Source organism: Mixophyes fleayi, chromosome 11 (genome assembly GCF_038048845.1).
Source record: "Mixophyes fleayi isolate aMixFle1 chromosome 11, aMixFle1.hap1, whole genome shotgun sequence".
Lineage (NCBI taxonomy): Eukaryota > Metazoa > Chordata > Amphibia > Anura > Limnodynastidae > Mixophyes > Mixophyes fleayi.
In genome coordinates, this window is record NC_134412.1 from 22,223,657 (window position 1) to 22,243,626 (window position 19,970).

The following is a 19,970-nucleotide window of genomic DNA, read 5'->3' on the forward strand; positions in this document are numbered from 1 at the left end:
TAGTGCCTTAATTAGACAGCCTACTCTAAGTAAAAAAAGCAAATGAATACCCAGAGGGAATGCATGGCTGTGATCTGCATATGTTCAATGATTTTCCTGAAAATAATGTCTGAACTTAATCTAATTACCTCCCCCAGGGCTGACTGAACCAATGTTTTTCTACACTTTTGTCTGATGAGAAATAATGAACATTCATATTTATCAAATACATATTTTATTTGGGCTCTCACCCTGACATTGTGGTATTAAGCAGAGAAAGCCTCTGATGCGGAAACGTGCCCATTGTTTTTGAAACGCTTAAATAAACTCTTCAGTCATTCGGACAGCAAGAAAGGGAAACATGTCAGCAGAATAATGAGTCATGAGGTTTATATTGGTGGTAATGAACAGAATGACATTCTGTCACCAAAGAGAAAATGTGGAATAATGACATGATCAAGCTTGATCAGGGGCTATAATTAGCTAACTCTGACAGTGAAACAGCCCGTTATCCCCCAAAAATGTGGAGATAACTCAGCAACGGATAGCCCCTTAGTTTAAATTGCACAATATTCACAAGAACAATAAGTGTACTATGAGATAGGTATAACCCCTTAATTTAAATTGCATAATAGACTAAGAAACAATAAATGTACTATGAGAGAGGTGTAACATTACATGATTTGGAACACAGAAATAGTATGTGACAGGTAAAACTAGATTCCAGAAGATATTAATACAGAAATATTTTCAAAACTTCAAAGCTCAATTATAATGCGTGAAACTACTGATGCAAAGGGCAAATTCCTTTTTAGCGACATCACAGGCCTTGGTTTGCTTAGCAAGTTAGTGGCCTTTGCCCTGGCCGATGGGTGATTGTCACTGTCCGGAGACTAGATAGGAGCCCAGTAGCAGAGAGGAAGGCTGGCCAACAGGAGATTAGAACATAAGAATTGTCAAACGTAGCCGAGTATGGTACACAGAGAGGCAATGAGGTCCAATGGTTAGGGAAGAAGCGAAGTCGAGGGCAAGCCAAGGTTTGTACACGAGTATAAGATGTCTGCAACAGGAGCTAGATCACAGGCAAGAAGCACAATAATCAGGCACTGGAGAGAGGAACTGGCCAGGCTTTTATAGGAAGACAAGGGGGTATATTTACTAAACGGCAGGTTTGGAAAAGTGGAGATGTTGCCTATAGCAACCAATCAGATTCCAGCTTTCATTCATTTAGTGCATCCTACAAAATGACAGCTAGAATCTGATTGGTTGCTATAGGCAACATCTCCACTTTTTCAAACCCAGGAGGTCACTAGAACTGATCTGGAACACAGGATAAAGGTAAGGAACTCTCCAGCAGCCAGAATAGCTCAGTCAGTAGAGCAGCAGCCCTCAGAGGCAGAAGCCCTGGGTTTGAATCCTGACAGGGATATTGAGCAGAGTGGGGGTTATACAGTGCTTAGTGTGGATTGTGCCTAGTTTTGCTGATCCTTCAAAAAAACTAATTTCATTTAGCGGAGTAAATATATTAAAACTAGATGGTGTCATTCCTTGCGCACAGCCATTTCTACTACACATAATCACAAATTTTAACAACTGGGACAAACAAATTACAATTTATCAATTTCTACCAGTATAAACCACATTATTTGGTGCAGTTCCCACCAGAAGCACCAGGTTACCATGTTGACCTCCCAAATTGGGATACTTTGAACTTCCCATTTCAGTGAATGAGAGACACATGAAAGCATGAGAACCCTCCAAATTGCTGGATTTACTGAACACTAGTAAGTAAAGTTGTGTATTATATTTCAGGTCACCTAACTAATGGAATTAGCGAGTAAGAGCTTGTGCACTATGAAAATGGTCAAATCATCATCATCACCATTTATTTATATAGCGCCACTGATTCTGCAGCGCTGTACAGAGAACTCATTCACATCAGTCCCTGCCCCATTGGAGCTTACAGTCTAAATTCCCTAACATACACACACACACAGAGACTAGGGTCAATTTTGATAACAGCCAATTAACCTACTAGTATGTTTTTGGAGTGTGGGAGGAAACCGGAGCACCCGGAGGAAACCCACGCAAACACAGGAAGAACATACAAACTCCACACAGATAAGGACATGGTCGGGAATTGAACTCATGACCCCAGTGCTGTGAGGTAGATGTGCTAACCACTTAGCCACCGTGCTGCCCGACATGTCAGCAATACTAGAGCCCTCTTTCCAAGAAACTTAATTATGTTCCACAGTGCTCGGTTGCCCTCAGGACTTAGGCTCGGGTAGTAGCAGTTGATCTATCGCCTGCCTGTTGGAGAGAACAGAAAACAGTAGGAGGCAATGAGCAACCAGGATATATTAGCAGAACTCTGAGTCAAACAGGCAAGGGTTAATGTGGAGTAGTCTGGCATTTGTCTGATGAAGTGGAGAGCACACGTCAGCAGGTAGTGAGCAACCAGAATGTATTTGGCAGAACTCAGAGTCAGACAGGCAGGGATTTAGGAGTAGAGAAGAAGCAGAATCCTTTAAACAAGCCAGGTCAAACACTGATCGCAAAACAGGTCAGAATACAAGGCACACTAAGTGTAGCAGAAACTATCACCAGCATTGGTATGCTGCCAGGAAGAGGTTTATAAACGGAGCAGCACCAATCAGAACTGCAGCTGCATGAGTGTGGTAGGTGATAGCACACCTGCCAGACTGAGAGCTGAATGAAGCTTGTAACTTTTTGTCTAGCAACCAGCCAAATCAGTGAAGTTGGTCATTCCGATTACAACATGCACAGACACCTTTAATCTTAGGACAAATGATTTGTGCACTGTAATCCTATACATGGCATTTAACATGTTTATTATGAGGCTGTACAAAAAAAGGAAAAATATTAAATATGAATTAATTAATATTAAAATCTATAAACATTATTTTATTTTACATTATTTTATTAATGTGCTAGCTCTTTAAGCCATATGATTTTCCTCTGACAGTGCATACTTTTATTTAGATGTCTAGTAAGCTACGGACAGAAAATTGCTTTGTCAGGATCTGTGCTGGTCCAATGATTGCTTTTCCTGCCGGTCACTGTTGTTCTCGTGCACAGCTGTCCTTTCAGAAGGAAGAACAGACGTCAGAAGTTACTGCTTCTGTAGCAAACAAAGAGGATGTGGGTGGACCAACCAAGTCACAGGATTTTTTTGAGCAGAAAATTGCCATAAATATTTATGCATCCATGCAGTTCACTGGAAACCCATCATGATTACAGAGAAAAAAATAACTTTGACCTTTTTCAGTATCTGAAGAAGCCACGTGTTTGTGTGATATGTGCCTATTGTTGCCTAACTATTTTGCCTAGAAGAGGAAATAATATATATATATATATATATATATATATATATAATATATATATATATATATATATATATATATATTAACACAACTTATTCAGTCCTCTTTCTACTTAATTTTCTCCTTTTTATTCAATTGTCTTTTTTACTAGAATTTAAAAGTCCAGCAGCAAACTTTTGCATAACATTAAATAATAATTAATTAAAATGAGCTTCCGCTATTTGTACTTTAGATCAGGTGGAATCATCGGCAGAACTATAGCATAGGCTGCTACAGCGAGGGGGTGAAGGGACGTTCGTCATGAGGGTCCAACTGCGAGGGCCCAACTGCTGTGCGAGACCGCGCTCTACTTTTCTGGGAATTCGCATGGGTCCAGAACATACGCAGTTTCAGAACGGCGGCTACACTGCTCCTGTGCCAACCTGCGTGCAAGAACAGAGGAGGGGACTACGAAGGTTGGGTATGTATCGCTCCCTGCCATATTTTGCTATGCAGCTTGGTAACTTGGTGTGCTGCTCCAAGGTGGAGTATCACAGAAGGGAAAAATCATTATATATTAACCATTAGCCAGGTTCATGGAATAAAAACTAGAGATGTTCACTGACCCTCGTGTATTGGGTTTGGTTTTGGATCTGGATTGACTTTGTGTTTTTGTTTTGGTTTTGGCAAAACCGCCCCCGCGTGTTTTGGTTTTGGATCCCTATTTTCTTTCCTAAAATCCCTATTTTTTTTTTTGCTAAAATCATATAATTTGGCTCTTTTTGTGTTCCTATATTATTATTAACCTCAATAACATTATTTTCCAGTCAATTTTTGGCAAGTGACAAGAGCACTGCTACCCCTCCTGTTTATGTATGAGCAATGGCACTGAGCAATGTCACTGGAGACTGGAGCGTGACAAGAACACTGCTACCCCTGTTTCTGTGTTAGTAATGGCACTGAGCAATGTCACTGGAGACTGGAGAGTGCCAAGAACACTGCTACCCCTGTTTCTGTGTGAGCAATGGTGCTGGATCTCCTGGGGAGGGAGGTACTTATGGAATCCAAATCCCGCAAGATCCGACAACGCAACAATGATCTTTTGCCTCGATTCAGATCCAAGGATGCGCAAAAGTACCGAACTGGCTCGCGAGCCTACTCGGATCCCCTAAGTTTCGGGTGAGTCCGGTTTTCAGAAAACCAAGCCCGAGCATCTGTAATAAAAAACATGATTTAGTGACTAAAAACTACAGACCTTTGGGCAGGACCACCAAGCATGGTTCCCTCCTGGCCGCAGGGGAGCTGAGGTGACAATGAAAGCAATGTGTTATGAGTCCATGTTCCACCTCATAGGGGGCATATCATATACCTATTCAATAATGGTCAAGTCTGTCTCCTCTGTAGAGTTTTTTTTAGGGAGAATAGGTAATGTTAAATTTGACTCTAGTAAACTCTAGTAAATTTATACTGATGGTATTTTAAGGAATAAATACCTGAGAAGTTATACATTTTTGTTTGTTACAGCATTAAACAAAGCCAGAATAATTGGCATATCATCGGACTCATGAAATCCGGGGCAGCAATTATAATTCCAGACACACAGAATTTGTGATGTCAAATCAGGTACAATGCCAGAGTCACATCAGCTCAGAGAGCGAACAGCCAGTACGAAGTAAACTGAAACTGCGTCAGCATTAAACAGGATCAGGAGTCAGTGGTTACAGTCCAATCGGTAATAATATCAACCACAAGTTCCAGGACACTTTACAAGTCAAGCACCAACAATGTACAGGTAGCCATGGTCAGAATTATAAATCAACATAGCACTGGTAGAGAAGCGGAGGACAGATCGAGCAGCCAAGTCAATATTGCAGAAAGCAAACAAACGATGGTCAAACGAAAGCCAGAGCAGATGCACAAAGGAACGGTAACAGATATGGTCACTAATCAAATAGACTCAATAGTCTGACACGGTAGCCTTGCACTGACCAATTTTATAGCCATGGATATGTGCCCGGACATCTGCATGCCAACAATTCTCCACTATACACCAGGGAACGCAAGAACGTCCAATTCATCTTTGAGCGCAAAGGACACTTACGACATCCCCCGTAATGGGAAGGAGAAGGGGCATAAGCATATAGTCACTGTACAGTAAGGGCGTGCCAAGCTCCAGCACACGCAACAGTGTCTGAATCAAGTTTTGAGCATCTCTAAGGTGCGTGTTTTTCACTTGCACCACAGGGCAGGTGTAAGTGCCGAATGATACTGATGACGGTCTAGAATATGTGTTTGCAATTAAGAACCACTGTAAAAATGCATTTTATGTACAGTAAGCATTAATAACATCCTGAAACATATATTTCATGGTTGAGAAAATTATGTTTTTTCAATTAGTTACTATATTGTTAACAGGTGACAATAATTAAAAAATGATGTGTGTTCTACTGGAACTATATATACTACATATGTAGTGGATGTATCTTGCAGTGTACTGTGTCTGACAAAGCAGAGCGCACCTAGACCTGTATTCAATGTTTCTTCAGATCAGCTTGTAGCTGAATACGGACATGTGTATACCTAAATTCTGTGGGTTTAAAAAAAATAAAAATGCACAATGCGTTTGTTGTTTTGTGTGCCTTAATGAATCAGGCCCTCAGTTGATAGCATTCCACCTCACCTGGTCTTCCCTTGTTCCAGCTCAGCTGCCGATCTAGCAAATGTTAATGATAACATTTTGCAAATGTCTTGTATAGTGCCTACTTAATGACATTTGTAAATTCTCAGCACTAGACACAGTCACAGCAGACATGATTTGTGACAGTACCCCCCCCCCCCGCCCCCTCCTCAACGAGCGACTTCCAAGCTTGCCAGAATTATTTTTATGAAAGGCTTGAATCAGTCTAGGGCAAGAATATTGATATATACTAATATGTAACTCCGGGCTTCTGCGCACCAGACACAGTGACAGTTGACATTGTTTGTGGCTTCATGATGATTTAGTTACAATATGCCAGGTGGGCAAGGTTAAGGGAAGGTGAACGTTCTCTGCAATCTCCAGCAAAGTGAAAATCTTCCAGTGAATTATTAATATTCTTCCTCCAATTTATAGCATTGCTGGTCACCGCAAGCAGAGGGTTTTCATAAGTGTGTCTGGGCATGTTTATCAAGCTCTGAAAAGCTTAGATATTCGGTGCTTGACCCCAATGGCTAAAAAAATATTTTATTACCCCACATTCACCGCCCAAGAGTGTGGGAAGAGCCCTAGTGCTATTAGCACGGGGCTGGGTACACCTAGCGTTGGGGCAGTTTATTTTGCAGACTCCATCATCCTAGGGTATCCAGCCCCGTGCTGACCAGCCTGGCAAAGCCAGTAAAAAGTTGCATCGTCCGCGACTGCGTTGGCGCAGCCTTACTGCACATTACTTATGTTCATCTGCCGCTTTCCTCCCCTGTTTTGCATCTAAAGTCATAGGCAGTCTTAAGTGTCATTTGTCTTCAGACATGAATTGCAGTTGCGTTCATTGACACATGGTCCATTTCTGGACAGCTATTTCACGCAAGAGACGCTACTCCGAACATGAATCAAGCCCGTTGTCTTCAGCTTCTAACATGGGAATAATCAAGATTAAAATCTTATTACATTGATCTTTTCATGTTTTCTTTTTACTATGGAGAACAACTATTCTCCTATATTTTAAAAGTAATTTCAATTTATACCTTTTCCTGTCACAAGTTTGCACTCCCTGCAAATTTTGCACCTCCCCCAAATGCCTCACACCCTAGGCTGCAGCCTAGTCAAACTATTTCATAATCAGTTCCTGCTCAGTCCTAACCCACCACACAACATAATGATTGTATCAATGGAACTTCACAACTCTGTGAACAAGACTTGTGTCGCTCTAAGCGTAAAATGTCACCACAACTAATTTCTACACAACAGGTTATTTGTATGCCAAATATTTTTTATAAAATAGATTTGTTTAGTATTATGCTTCTGTAATGACAACAATTTACTGAATGATATAAAATAAGCTTTAAAGTTGGTTTGTTTGAGTCACATGTCCAGCGATGCTAGTTCATTATCACTGTGTTCTCTAAAGATATTGACCCAACAAGCCACCGCATGCCCTAAACTTTGCAAGCTGCAAGGGTGTACTACGAATAAATCACATTTGTAATAATAGTGTTCACAGGAAGACAAAATATGTTCACAACTTAACCAGCTACAATTTTATAGAAACTTACTAATTCCAGTATCAGCAGCAAATCACTGAGTCAGCTATTAGTCATAATACTATATATAGACTAACTGTACTTGTTGTGAGTGTACAGTTCTGTGCTCTGAGAATTCTGTAAATTCTCAAAGTGTTCAGAGAATTCTGTAAGTCATACTTGCCCACTCTGCCCAATTCCGGATAGGTCTCTTGCCTCTGCCGACTTCACTAGGAATGAGAGCCTCCATGGGTCATATTCCCGGTGAATCACATAATTTTGCCCCCGTTCTACCCCTTCGTGGCAGAATTAAAAAATTGGCATGTATGGAGTATGTGCACTTCTTATTAGAGCAGCAATAATGACAGTGCCCAAGCAATCACTCTTCACACCACTCACTACTTACACAAGCCTCTGAACGCTATTATTTTACAGTATAGATGCCCTTATATTGCAGTTTATTTGCACTTGTTTATTTTTGAATGAGTATTTGACTATTAATCGCCAGCTCCTAATCTTCTTGGTGTCTCCAAAACATTGCAGTGTTTATAGCAGCACGTAATACTTGAAACAGATACAGTAAGACTGTGGTGTCAAACGCACCTCTGTCTGAAACAAAGTTCGTACATCTTAATATTGTGAATATCACAGCGGGAAGAGTGCTGGTGTGGGTAAAAGAGGAAATGAAAGCTGACAACTGTAAGTGATGTCTTTCTGAATATTTAGAGATGTGGTAAGAAAAGAGGGTAGTCGATCTTCTATTTGGCACATTACCACATATCCACCAAACTGACTCCTTCTCACAAAGCGAAAATAGTCTGCTTCTGCTTTGACACTTATTTTACAATTTTCCAAATTGAATAATCTGGATTGATTTATTTAAACAGTTGTCAGTGAATTTCACACCAATTAATACCAGTGGTCCAAATGGGTTGATATCTAACAATATAACTTACTGGCACTTTTCCCACTGCTCAGTTTAAAGTAGAGATGCTCAGGCTCGGTTCCCCTAGAACCCAACACACCCGAACTTAGCATATCCGAGTATAGATTTTCGCGCTTTTTCGGAATCGAAAAGGAGGCAAAACGGCATTGTTATGTCGTCGAATCTCTGGAGTTTTGAAACCTATAAGTACCGCCCTCCATGATGATCTAGCGCCATTTCACAGAGGGACACAGAAGCGGTAGCACAGTCTGTAGAGCAGTTGAGCAGCAAGCTAAATAGAATAGAAAGAGGAAGGGGTAGCATTGTTCAACAAAATCTACAGTGAAAATTTTGAGAGCTCCATTGCTAATTATCATTGCTGAAATACAAATACTTGGGCTGGCAGGCTTGGTGTAAAACTGGAAATCTGCAGTCACATTGTACTGTGTTATATAGGTAACACACAAACAGAAGAGCTCCATTGCTCCATTACTAATTATCATTGCTGAAATACAAATACTTGGGCTGGCAGGCTTGGTGTAAAACTGGAAATCTGCAGTCACATTGTACTGTGTTATATAGGTAACACACAAACAGAAGAGCTCCATTGCTCCATTACTAATTATCATTGCTGAAATACAAATACTTGGGCTGGCAGGCTTGGTGTAAAACTGGAAATCTGCAGTCACATTGTACTGTGTTATATAGGTAACACACAAACAGAAGAGCTCCATTGCTCCATTACTAATTATCATTGCTGAAATACAAATACTTGGGCTGGCAGGCTTGGTGTAAAAAGAGAAAGAAATATACCGCACCAGGTAATACTATAGTTCCCAAAACCTTTTAGGAGAAATGTATAATTTGTAACTTAAACATATTTTTTTATATAGCCAAATCTCCTAAAGGTGGTGCACCCACACTATTATTAATCAACATGAGAAAGAGAGGACTATATGTGTAGGGCACTCTTGGAACTATATTTTCTAATATGTGCAGTAGACAGTTAAAACAAAACTTTATTAAAGATCATGACAAATAAGTGAAATATTAAAATTGTGGAGTGGAAATGAATACCTAGAAATACACTGATAATAACAAGCAGAAAAATTTATGCTGTAACCGTGCCTGCCAGCTAATATCCCATGATTATGTAATTACTGATATAATTCTTAATTGTTTAATAATAGAAAGAAGGGTTGACGATATAAGTAGCAAATCAATGTCAATATTGCTACAATGAAACCATGCTCATTTTTACAATCGTACAAATGATGTGCATACCACAAATAGAAATAAAATTGTCTCCTTACTAAAGACTATTTAGGTCCAGATTGTGGTGAACCATTCAGGCTTGGTGTAAAACTGTAAATCTGCAGTTGCATTGTACTGAATTATATAGGTAACACACAAAGAGGAGAGCTCCATTGATCCATTACTAATTATCATTGCTGAAATACAAATACTTGGGCTGGCAGGCTTGGTGTAAAACTGTAAATCTGCAGTTGCATTGTACTGAATTATATAGGTTACACATAAAGAGGAGAGCTCCATTGCTAATTGTCATTGCTGAAATAGAAATTATAGGACTGGCTGGCTTTGGTCTAAATCTGCAGTTACATTTTACTGTACCATAGCTCATACAGAAACAGGAGGGGTGACATTGTTGATGTCATTCTCCAGTCTCAGTCATGATGATACTAATCCCTCTACCTCATGTGCTAAAGCCTATGTTCAAGTGCATAGTGCTTTTAAGTCAGGGAAACAAAAATGTAAATAAAAGCTTGTACCCTTTTAAAGAAAAATAAAACGCTCTAATAAATGTGAAAGTTTATTGTAGAAAAACATAAAATTGCCAAGATGCCATTCTACCCAAAATATTACCAAGCATACCAGCATCAGGTACCTCCCTTCTCTTAGTTAGATTTCAGCACCTGCAATCTACACTGTCATCATATTCACCCTCATCATTGTGTACATGTTCCTCAAACAATACTAATTCATCCCCGCTGGAATCCACCATCACTGAAGTCTGTGTACTTTGATGTAATTGCCGATAATGGCCTTCCTCATGGAATTTGTAGTTCATTTTATGGCAGAGCTGTCACGATTTTTTGGCAATTCTTTTAGACCAGCCTAAATGTGAAAATGTTGTGCTGACTCATCTGCATCACCACTGGGTGTCTTGGGAAAGCTTAGTTTTTCCCTAGAAGCAGTTGCCAGAGAAACTGAAGGAGGAGACGTCATTGTGTCATGTACCTCTTGAGCTGTCAGTCTGCTGACCAGTAGCTCATTGCATCTCTTGTGATCTGGCACAGTGGGAAATAAAGACATAGCTCTTGAACCTATGATCAAGCACAGTTGGCAAAATGTAGTGATCCAATTTCAAGATGTTGATAACTCTTGGATCCTGGCAAAGCAAATTAAGTACTTAATCTACAATTACAATATAGTTAGCGGATTTGCTTCGTTTCATTTCCTCCTTCAATTTCTCTAGCTGCTTCTCAAAAGTCTAGTTAGGGCTATCACTTAAGGCTATCAAGCTAACAGTGTCTGCACTCTCTTCACAAGTGACTACTTCGCTGGACTAAAGTACATTTCCCCTCAAATTCTATTCTTCTTGCAGCTGCTGCATTCTCCTACATGCTGTTGCGCAATCCCGAAAATGACCCTAAATATTTCGGGACAAAGACAGCATTGCCTGCATGTCATTGTCATTTTTTAAAAAGTTCTGTACCACCAGGTTGATTGTGTGAGCAAAGCATGGAATGTGATGGAATTCCCACCGCTGTAATGCTCTAACAATTTTTGTGGCATTATCAGAAATCACATATCCTCAGGAGAGTCCAAGCAGGATAAGCCATGTTGCAATGACATCCCTTAGTTTTTCATACAGGTTGTCAGCGGTATTACCTCTGACCTGCGCCTTGTCTCGTCTCTGATAACCACCTCTCAATCCAGCCTACAAGACTTCTCCCGTGCTGCTCCCCACTTTTGGAATGCCCTACCACGCTCAACCAGACTTTCACTCAGCCTTCAACCATCACAACTATCCCAATCTCCACTCTGAGCCACACTCCCTCCTCTTGTTTCAGCTGTGCCATCTTCCCTTTAGAATGTAAGCTCTCTAATGAGCAGGGTCCTCCATACCCTTTGTTTTCATGTCTCCATTACATAATTCTTATTTTATGTATGTCTTGTTTGAAAGTGTATGAAAATAATATTGTGATCTGTGAGGTGGTCAAAATTGACTGCAAATGACTTTAAATTACTGTTATTGAGGTTAATAATAATGTAGAATCAAAAAAGAGCAAAATTATGTAATTTTAGCATATTTTAGCAATTTTTCTAAAAAATACAGATCCAAAACCAAAACCAAAACACACAAGGGCGGTTTTGCCAGAACCAAAACCAAAACCAAAAGACAAAGCTAATCCAGATCCAAAACCAATTCATGGGGGTCAGTGAGCATCTCTAGTTTAAAGTCTAACTTAATAGCTGGTGATGAAATGTCACAGTCAAATTTGCCCCCACTACAGAAACCATAGTGGGTCAGCTGTTTACATAGGCTTCAGTGTACTTTGGTCTACAGAAAAATGTCTGCCGCTTGCATAACTTAATAAGCATGTAAAAATAAGTTGTTGACTAACACTATTTATTAAAATATAAAGGCATATTAAATGCTATCACTTAATATGTATATTATTAAATAGCGTTAAAGAGCCAGCTAAAATTAGGCCTTAAATTAATTTTAACTCAAAATCCCTAAAGCTTCAGGGACTAGGCGGCCCACGGCCATTCACTTACATTTACCTTACTCTCCACTTCTAAATTTCCACTACTGGTTAATACACCAGTTACATATTTCAATCCTGCTTTATTCCATACTAGCCAACTCTCCCGGAATGTCCGGGAGACTCTCGGATTCTGGGTGGGTCTCCCAGACTCCCGAGAGAGTATGGCAGCCTCCCGCATCTGGCCACTTTCTAGTGAAGTGGGCAGAATCAGATCCAAAATACTGCGATTCCCTGATAATAGCGGCAATTGGCCCCGCTGTAAAATGACGTGCTTGCGTCATTATGCCACGGGGCGAGGCCAAAATGATGCCATTTTCTGAGCTCAGCCCTTGCACGCCCTCTTCCCCCGGCAGCTCACGGACGCCGACTGCCATAAATTGGCAAGTATGCTTTATTCAATTTGAAAATAAATGCAAAAAGCAGTATTATCACACATTGCAAAATACTAGGGCTGGCAAGTGTTCACTGAGCACAGAGAAAAACCACACACAACTGACCAATATATTCTTTTATCTTCAGACTCTCAATATAATATAACCAGCATCTCTCCTCAATTTTCAGCTCTCTGTTATTTGTATTATATATAAAACATCAATTTATTTAGTTTGTGGTTTTGTTTAAGCAGTTATCAAACAGCAAAATATATCCATAAGAATTAACCCATTTATAAGACACAAAGGTGCTCATTTATCATCATCATCATCATCATCATCATCAACATTTATTTACATAGCGCCAGCAAATTCCGTAGCACTTTACAATTGGGAACAAACATTTCTAAGGCAATACTGACAATATATCCATAGGAATTAACCCATTTATAAGACACAAAGGTGCTGATTTATCATCATCATCATCAACATTTATTTATATAGTGTCAGCAAATTCCGTAGCACTTTACAATTGAGAACGAACAGTAATAAGACAATACTGGGTAACACATACAGACAGAGAGGTAAGAGAACCCTGCTCGCAAGCTTACAATCTATGGGACAATGGGAGTTTGAAACACAGCGGCATGTGCTACATTATATTGCACATTGGACCAGCTAGAATGCAAAGGTAAAAAGTATTGAGTGGGCTGTGTGATCAGTCACACAGCAATGTTGGTCACAGGGTTGTTGTCTTGTGTTAGCTTGTTAGAGGGTGGTAATAGGGTAACCTAGGGAGATTAAGATGCTGGATGAGGAATATTATAAGCTTGTCTGAAGAGGTGGGTTTTCAGAGAACACTTGAAGGTTTGAAGACTAGAGGAAAGTCTTACTGTGCGAGGGAGGGAATTCCACAAGGTGGGTGCAGCCCGAAAAAAGTCCTGTAACCGAGAATGGGAGGATGTGATGAGAGTGAAAGAGAGACTTGTGCAGAACGGAGGTGTCGAGTAGGGAGATATTTTGAGACAAGTGAGGAAATGTATGTCAGTGCAATTTTGTTGACGACCTTGTATGTTAGTAGAAGAATTTTATATTGGATTCGTTGAAATACGGGTCACCAATGTATAGACTGACAGAGTGGCTCAGCAGAGGAATAACGGTTAGTAAGGAAAATCAATCTAGCCACTGCGTGCAAAATAGATTGTAGGGGTTCAAGTCTGATTTTGGGAAGACCAGTAAGGAGGGAATTGCAATAGTCAATGCGGGAGATGATTAGTGCATGAATTAATGTTTTTGCAGTGTCTTGTGTGAGATATGTGCGTATTCTGGAAATGTTCTTTTGATGTATGTAACATTGATTAGATATAGAGACGATGTGGGGAATAAATGATAGTTGTAAATCAATGATTACACCTAGGCAGCGAGCTTGTGGGGTGGGATTTATGGTCATGTCATCAACAGAAATTGAAATGTCAGGCAGGAAGCTTCTGTTTTTTGATGGGAATATTATTAATTCAGTTTTTTAAAACATTGAGTTTGAGTTGACCATTTAGAGGTAGACTTTAGCTTATTTTTTTAAGATACACAATTTTATACTGCGCATGCACCACAAAATGCATAGCCTATGCCCGTAACAAGATTTTCTGTGTGGCGGTGAGTTACGACTTCTGACGCCAAGATAGGGAGGGGGCGGGCAAGCACAAGCGAGTACAGTAGGAGCATGCTCAGGTTATTGCGACACTATTGGACGTGGATGCAAATACGTCTTTCAGGAGTATGTCTTAAGGTGCAAATATACGCAATAATGATGTTAACTTTCAGCGGTACTAAGTAACTGCTTCTGATTACCTGATGGCACAAACATTAGTGTCGCTGCTATTTTATATCAAGTTGCGATATATATATATATATGGGTATATTTGCTAATCTGCGGGTTTGAAAAAGTGGAGATGTTGCCTATAGCAGCCAATCAATTCTAGTTATCATTTATTTAGTACATTCTACAATATGACAGCTAGAATCTGATTGGTTGCTATAGGCAACATCTCCACTTTTTCATACCAGCAGTGTAGTGAATATACCCCTAAGAGTCAGATACAGCTTAAAATACTGGTGTGAGGTTTGTGCATGCGCAGTGCAACTAATTTTACGCTTACCACAATATGTAAGTGCAAACGCACTTACACGGAACTCTAATCACCTCCTATGTGTATAATGTGTGCGTATATATATATATATATATATATATATATATATATATATATATATAGTTTTGTTTTTGTTTTTTGGACTGTCTGTTTAAAAGTCTATTTAAATAGATTGTCTGCACTGTAATAGAGGGGCAGATTAGCCTCTGATTAGGCGTCTGTATGGGCATGAAATATATAAGGCTCTCTATTTTGTCTCTATTGGAAGTCCCATGCGGTTTTATGCTATCGTCTCTGGTTTCCTTCCTAAGGTTTTTGCAACATGTGTGTTGTTTCTGTAGAAATACACATGAAATTGAGGTTATTATATACTGCCTGTCACTAAACACAAGAGGGCCTAGTATTACAGAGAGAAATAAAATAACAAATACTTTATTATTATTAATAATAATAATAATAATAATAATAATGCCAGAACTGATCCCCAGCAACCCAGAGCTGGTGCCAAGTCCTTTTTTGAGTCAAAATTGCCATACAGTAAGCAATGCCACTAAAAATTCATTCACACGTTTCACCTCTTTTCAATAATCTCACTCTGACCATTAAAATCTTGTTTTTGCCCTGCTCTGCAAAACTATTCCCACCAACGCATCTGCATTACAAGGAAAATCCTCACTCTGCCTCCATCTCCTGTTGGCTCATCAATACATTTGTCCGCACACCATCGTCTTGATCTTTGGTGTAAATCTAGGTGCAGCATCTCCTAAAAGGGTCCTGTGCTGCGCCTCAGTCCTTTTGGGCTTCGTAGATGAGGCCCACTACCTGCCATGTGCAAGCAGAAGCAGCCGGTAATTGGCAGATTCTTGCGGCTTATATACCCTGAGCAAAGAAAGACCCAGCACACCAGTACCGCTCCAGAAACTGCCCTAAATATTTAATTGTTCTCTGTTTACAAATCAAACGATTCTGCAAATAGTTGCCAGCACAAGCGCTTTGTCAGTGTTTGCAATATTGATATAACAGATTTCTTTACATATATTAAACATTTCTAGTCTAGAGACGGGATTCCGGAGACCAACAATCAAGACTGCACTTGACTACAGGAAAATAAATGTCTTCGGCTAGGTACACACTACACAATTTCTCCCGATGCGATATCCTTAATGATTTTACTAATGTTTAAAAAAATAAAAAGTCCCGATCAGCATGCCGATTCCCAGTGAAGGGCTGGCAAATTGTAGCCCGGGGGGCAATACTCAACTCAGCAGCCTATTAGGAACATTTTAAAGGAAAAAAATGCAGGTTGGCCCAGTGGCCTATCCCAAGGTAGCCCCCTATGGAACCAGCCTAGGTGGCAGATTATTATTATCATCACCATTTATTTATATAGCGCCACTAATTCCGCAGCGCTGTACAGAGAACTCACTCACATCAGTCCCTGCCCCATTGGGGCTTACAGTCTAAATTCCCAAACATACACACAGACATTTGATAGCAGCCAATTAACCTACCAGTATGTTTTTGGAGTGTGGGAGGAAACCGGAGCACCCGGAGGAAAGCCACACAAACACGGGGAGAACATACAAACTCCTCACAGATAAGGTCATGGTCGGGAATTGAACTCATGACCCCAGTGCTGTAAGGCAGAAGTTCTAACCACTTAGCCACCGTGCTGCCCCCCAGATGCTCCCCTGCCCCCCAGCCCAGGGGTTCACACTACACACATTTTACAAGATTTACCCTCAGATCTGTGCTCTTCATCTGTCATAACCATCGACTGAAAAGATCATAACTCTGCACACTCCATAGAGATCTATGGGCACTGCTGGCCCTGAGTGCAGACACACTGCAGGATCGGAACGACATTGTTCCATCCTCGAACAAGATTTTTAGTCCAGTTTAAAAATCAAATGAAACGATACGATGAGCTTTGGAATGATAATCGTTCATTGTTGCAGTGCACACACTAATGCGATATCGGGCCAAAACGTTTATTGTTTCATTGACCAGATAATCGCCTAAAAACCCCTGTAGTGTGTACCCAGCCTTAAGGACTGCAGATATTCAGGAAATAGGGTTTATGGATATGTTAAAGGACCTGTATTTACGCCATAATTGCGCACGCTATCTTCTATTTCTGGATACACTCGTAACATTACCATACGCATTTATGCTTTCCCTCGTATGACACGCCTACTTCAGTCCTTTAAACCTAATTTACTGCATCACACAAATTTATATATATAATATCTCCTGTATCAAGACATTATAAATTCATATCCACAGCCTAGATATATATGTATGAAATTGAATCTTTACTTGTACAATAATATAATAATATAATTTCGATAACATAATCGGTACATATAATAGATGGCATTCTGTGTTTAGATACAATATCTTATTAATTTCTTGCTAATTATGCATGTGTGTGTATGTGCATGTGTGTGTATGTATCTCAGACCATAATGAAACTTCTTTTTACAATATAAAGTCACCATCCAAAATGTTTACGACAGCTGGTAACTTTTAACAAAACAAACCTATAAGGACCTCTTAAGTGGTAGTTAGCACAGGGCAAAGTTCTGCAGATATCTAGTACTTAGCAATCTTATAATGCACAAATCATTAATACAAATAGTACATTCAATGCACTGTTGATATCTTCAGTACATCTTTGATTGCTACTTGATTAAATTAACTATTCCCAATCATGTGCAATGCAAACAGCATTATACAAGATTAACGTTTAAGTGGTTAGCACTTCTGCCTCATAGCGCTGGGGTCATGAGTTCAATTCCCGACCATGGCCTTATCTGTGTGGAGTTTGTATGTTCTCCCCGTGTTTGCGTGGGTTTCCTCCGGGTGATCCGGTTTCCTCCCACACTCCAAAAACATACTGGTAGGTTAATTGGCTGCTATCAAAATTGACCCTAGTCTCTCTCTGTCTGTCTGCCTGTGTGTGTGTTAGGGAATTTAGACTGTAAGCTCCAATGGGGCAGGGACTGATGTGAGTGAGTTCTCTGTACAGCGCAGCGGAATCAGTGGCGCTATATAAATAAATGATGATGATGATGATGATTAACGTTCACCACTATAAGGTATATGATCTAAAATGGAATTCGTTATTCTCAGGTTTTAAACACTTAATCCTATCTCTCACTGGTTGTCCAGTCCTAACAAATTAGGATCTCTTGCACGATGCATAGTTTTACAATGTTGTTCTCTTATCATTATTATTATTAATATTATTATCCTTTATTTATAGGGTAACACATGAGTTCCGCAGCGCAAACAACAAGACAGTACATAGTATAACAGTACAATACAGTAAACAAATTACACTACAACTCTCAACACAGCTACTGGGGTGCAAGGGGTATATTCATGCCAGGCTGAAACTTGCACCCACCCACGGATGCCACTAAAAGGATTAGAAGAACTCTTACCTAGAAGGATGTCCGTTTGGATGTTGTCTAAATGTCTGCATGAATTTTTAGCAATGTATGTGATGAAAAACATTGTTCTCTCAAATGAACCTGCTATTTGCTAGACACAAGTGCTCCACCTATATCCGTTATTGCAGATACTTCTCAGAATTAACTACTTAACTGAAAATGAAACTAGTACATTTACATGAGAGCTACTGTGTGTGAATTAATGACAATCATACAAATATATGTATGTGTCTATATAATATATTCAGCTGGCACTCCTTGGGTACATATATCGAGTTGTCGGGTCCACCGTATCTGTTACGACTGTGACCAGTGTAGATATAGAAAGAACTTGCACACACGGAGGCAAGTTCAGCAAGTCTCTGTGTTCAAGCCGAAGTTTGAGGACATTATATTCCACTTTATAGAGGCAAAACAAAGCAAAGGGACTTGTCATAAATAACCACAGTGTTTATAAAATTGTGCGCACATTTGTTAACAAGACACATGACTTTTTTATGCTCGACCCTACCTGCTAATGCCATGATTAAAACACAAGAAGTGCGATAATTAAAAAAAATGTTCTTTTCATTCCCACAGTGACTCACATAGAGAGAAGAGAAGGCAAAATGAGACACAAAAAGGGAAAAGACATAAAACACTAACACAAAATAACATGTAAATGCAAGAAAAAAAATATTCATAATAATAAAAAGTAAAAACTTTGCAACAAAAAAGTTACAAATACAGATCCTAACTCATGAACAACAGCAAAATATACAAGAAACACAACTATCTTAAAAGCCACATCTCTTACCTAAAGGGATATCTGTTTTCATGTTGTCTTAACATCTGCCTAAAGTTTTGTTATCTTAAGCAATGTATGTGGCGTAGCGCAGTATTATCTGAAGTGAACATATTGTTTTGGCAGGTACAAGAGCTGCAGCTATATCTTCCTGCAGCTGCTTCACAAAAATAACCACTTAAAGGAAAACAAGACTCGGAAACATACATGAGAGCGACAATGTGTGAAGTAATTACAGCAACTGAAATGATCATTTTGAAGATTTATGAGTATGACAAAAGTTTTGCTTTCTTTGTAAGGGGATATAACATACCACTGGGATTCTGGAAATAGTTGTAAGTTCTGGCTTCTTTGGGTTAGAGGTAGCTTATACATCTCCATTGTTGCATTTTTTTAAGTTTACACACACATTTACGTTTGTCATGCCCCCCTGCACAGTGGCGCACGCAGGATTGTCAGGGGGGGGTTCCCCCACCCCCCCTGACCAAAAAAAACCAATAACAAAAAAAAAACACGAGAGAGCTGCTGCTCATGCGTACGCACATGCGCAGCAGCTCCGTTTCGGCAGCGCTGTCAAAGAAGCGGACGCTTCTTTGACATCGCTGCGGCTGCTGTATAGGACAGTGCCGATATGGTGGGCACTGAGTTAGCGCAGGGGGGGGGGGTTCTGGAGACTCAGAAACCCCCCCTGCGTGCGCCACTGCTGCAGATCAGTGGTGGGACAAGTGGTTTGGAAGTTCAAGGCAAAGTGTGCAAACTCGCCCTATTCCCAAGTACAAGCCTTATTTGCCGTTCCTACTATTAACATATTAGAAACAATGGCATTCCCATTCATTGAGCCCAGCAGTCACCCCACATTACAAAAGGCAGGGGCGCACGCAGGGGGGGTTTCTGGGTCTCCAGAAACCCCTCCCCTCTGTTAAAGAAGTGCTCTACATATTGGCACTGTACTATATAGCAGCCGTGGC

At 40.0% G+C, this 19,970-nt stretch overlaps 1 protein-coding gene across 2 annotated transcripts in view; it reads right to left on the reverse strand.

Annotated features, from left to right (window-relative positions):
- LOC142106587 (galactoside alpha-(1,2)-fucosyltransferase 2-like) overlaps nucleotides 1-19,079 on the reverse strand; it is a 41,674-nt gene extending 22,595 nt beyond the window's left edge. The window contains exon 1 of one of the 2 annotated variants that reach the window (XM_075189588.1): nucleotides 19,015-19,079. The gene's annotated coding sequence lies outside the window, so the exon portion shown is untranslated. Of the gene's footprint in view, nucleotides 1-18,209; nucleotides 18,281-19,014 lie in introns of those variants that run through there. The other variant, XM_075189587.1, reaches the window with a different exon arrangement.
- Between the last annotated feature and the right edge of the window lie 891 nt (nucleotides 19,080-19,970).